General features: G+C 38.6%; 1 long non-coding RNA gene across 1 annotated transcript in view; it reads left to right on the top strand.

Moving 5' to 3' along the window:
- Window positions 1-2,185: 2,185 nt before the first annotated feature.
- Window positions 2,186-3,579, top strand: part of LOC123519925 — a 5,863-nt gene continuing 4,469 nt past the window's right edge. The window contains exon 1 of the long non-coding RNA XR_006679127.1: window positions 2,186-2,352. This is a non-coding gene — a long non-coding RNA (uncharacterized LOC123519925). The remainder of the gene's footprint in view (window positions 2,353-3,579) is intronic.

The following is a 3,579-nucleotide window of genomic DNA, read 5'->3' as shown; positions in this document are numbered from 1 at the left end:
TTCGTGATATTTATGGATGAAAATTATCATATTGCAAATATTGTTAAATTTATTTGAATGATTTTAAAAGGTGAGAGTTGTGAAGTTATTAAAGCAGTGCGTAGAAAATATCACCTTTGTGGGTTGTGTTGTGTGAAGATGTCATTAATAAGTGAAATATAGTAGGCTTACTTTGAGAATTGTAATGATATTTCTACTATTCACATTGCTACTTAAAAGAAACATCTAAAGGATAACGAAATGCAATTTTCAGATTTTTGTTTCCAGACACATTGTGATAGTAATAACTAGGCCCAGTATTGTTAACTGAGCTGAGAACACAAGAAAATATTATGCTAGGACATCTCCGTTTTCATATGTATTGTCCAAATTGTTTTTGATTTTTTTTTTTTCTGGTATAGAATGTTTTTCTGAGTTATCTTGCCCAGTCTTTTAAGTTTCGACATTGAAAAATATATATTACTATTACATTATTACATTGTACTAGAATTTGCCGTTGGTTAGCCATATAGTTCTGGTCACAATAATCTATCACAAAGAAAATTTAGGTCTATTATAATTTGTATCAAGGGGAATGGCTGAAAGGATACAAGGAATAAGGAGTGTTCCGGAAGAAAGGAGACTGAATCTTTCAAATATGACATTCCTGTAGAGGAGTAGGTTAAGAAAGGATCCAGCTGATAAAGGTCTTAGTGCTTAAGGGGTTTAACTAGGGTGACGTAAGCAAAATTCTCAGGATCAATAATGAGGGTACAACAATAATAGATTGAAGCTTGAAAAAAGGTTAGATCATGAACATATATAGAAAAAAAATGGTTCTCAAATAAATTGCTAGACAAATGGAATGAACTCAGCGGTTATTCCTGACAATACATTAGGGAGCGTTTAAAGATGATTAGATAGATTTATGGATAGGTATGGTAGGTGGAAATAAATAGGTATATATAATTGTGTTTTATACAGGGGCTGCCACGTGTAGATCTAATGCCTTCTTATAGTTTTCTTTGGAGTTATTACAGAATAATCACGGATGCCGATTATTATTTGCTACGCAAATACAATACATATAAGAAACGATTAATTTATGTTGGAAGTATTATACAGAACAACTCATTTTATTCTTGGAGGAAAAAAAAAGATAATAGCCTATTCCAACAAACACGCAAGTAACTTGAGGACAAATTCTAGAATAATACAAAAGCGTCAGTTACAACATCAGGCTTACTAAAATCTACGAAGTTTAGAGAATATATACTACTGAAATGCAGAAATTGTTTTCAATGGGAGAAAATGAGTTAAGAGGAGGAATGAGCAAAGGTATTGAGATGGAGACGTGGTGTCAGGACCGGAAGCTTAAATGTCAGATGAATTATTGCTTAGTGACCCCGAGCTAAGGAACGGGACCACCTTGCCCGGAGCTGATATTCCCAACCACGCGGTTAAATGTTTCACCGTAATGCTTCGATCATTATATAGGGAGTTTATGTTCCTGATGATATAAAGCATTTTTTTTTTCTTCTTATCAGGAAAAGTAGTATTCGATTAAAGCAAGAGAGAGCTTTAAGAATAGGCAACCTGTTGAGCGAGCTTTCCCGCCTTGCAGTACAAGATTCCATTGAAGTGGTTATTAATTATCTCTTGAGTTCATTCTTGATGAATGTGCCTTGTATATTATCTCCAGCGTCAGCTGGTTAACACACGTTACCAACCATCGACCAGTATGATTTATTAATGATCCTTCGTCCTGCAGCGCCGCGCCACGTCACGCACTTCATCTCGAACAGTGCCACCTAGTGATATCCGCGGGCATGCTCTCAGAAAATGTAGATAACGAAATGAATACATATGAAAACAAAATAATAGTTTTGAAGTACTCTTAATGTGTTGAAATAGCTAGTGAGTAAATCACATTAATTAAATATTCGTAACCTTTCAATGATCAGTCGGTAGAATCTCAGTGTGCGCATATTTTTTTTTTTTTTTTTTTTTTTGAAAGGTTTGATCCGATATTTGATGAGTAATTGCATTCGTTTATTTGTCCATAAGTAAGGTGACAAAAAAAATGTTGACATTCACGCCCTCAGCCTGATCATCGTGGCTCAGGCAGCGGTGTCATGCAGCGCGTCACCCAATACTTTTTCAGGCCGAGCACAGTAGCGGGAACAAACCAACGGGTGTAGTACGTTTTGTTGTTCCACTTATATCTGCTCATTTATTCTACGTTGTGTTCACATCTGCCTGATTGTTGGAGAAACACGCCATTCTGTTTTTTTATATATATATTTATATATAGCAGAGGAACGTATTGCCGGCGTCATGGTGAACCCCATCGTGTATATGGACGGGGATCAGGTGGGTTGTTAGCGAGAAAATCTAGCCAAGAGATTGCTGGCAAGGCTATGGGCTACCAAAAGTCAACATGCCATTAAAGAGAAGCCACATTCCGATAAGGTCATGTTATATGAGTGAACTTTTTCTTTCTATCATGTGTGTGAAAGAAGTAGCTTGCCTTATTTTGAACTCACGGATGTTCTTGGAGCCTACCAACACCACCTGTAATATTCCAGTTGTCATCAGTTTTGTTGAAACACCAAATTAATTGAAGTGACTAGTAGTAATCACCGTATGTGCTTTAGCAGTATCCTCTTGCTCCTTTACATCAACCAATTACGTGAAGTGTCATGTAGACATTCAAATGTGTGTGTGTGTGTGCAATGACAGCCTTTCCACTTTTCGCTGAGGTAGATAGGCCACCACTCTAGGAGGCGGGGCACAACGCCAGTTAAGACCATTGCTGGATATGCATATAGTATAGGACAAGAGCATAGGTACAAAAAGTAACATCTATATTCTGAAAATTTTCTGATCCACCATATCCTTACTACTTTCAAAAAGCCTCTAGTCGAAGGTACACGGACGTTTTACGGATGCTTTTAAGAATTTTGCATTATTAAGAGGAAAAAGACTTGGGAATCCAGTTAATCATCCCTATGGTTTTTGGAAATATTTGTATTGAGAGCAAATAAACCCGTCTCAAAATACTGGCTAAGTTCGTTTTTTTTTTTTTTTTTTCGCAGGGTTAGGGAAAAAATATATAGCTCCGGGAATGAATGTGTGTGTGTGTGTGTGTAATTCACCACAGTCGTCTGCTAGTCACCCAGCCAACCTTCAACATTACATAGCGAGCTCAGAGCTCATAGACCGATCTTGGGGTAGAATTGAGACCACAACAAACTCCACACACCGGGAAAGCGAGGCCATAACCCCTCGAGTTTCAACCCGTACCTACTTGCTGCTACGTGAACAAGGGGCTACACATTAAGAGGCTTGCCCATTTGCCCCGCCACGCCCTGGATTCGAACCCAGGGCCTTCTCGGTTGTGAGCCGAGTATGCTAACCACTACACTACGCGGTGTGTGTGTGTGTGTGTGTGTTTCACTGTTTGATCTGCTGCATGCTGCAGTCTCTAACGAGACAGCCAGATGTTACCCTACGGAGCGAGCTCAGAGCTCATTATTTCCGATCTTCGGATAGGCCTGAGACCAGGCACACACCACACACCGGGACAACAAGGTCACA

Source organism: Portunus trituberculatus, chromosome 46 (genome assembly GCF_017591435.1).
Source record: "Portunus trituberculatus isolate SZX2019 chromosome 46, ASM1759143v1, whole genome shotgun sequence".
NCBI lineage: Eukaryota > Metazoa > Arthropoda > Malacostraca > Decapoda > Portunidae > Portunus > Portunus trituberculatus.
The sequence above is the reverse complement of the archived record's forward strand: the minus strand, read 5'-3'. Positions and strand labels throughout refer to the sequence as shown.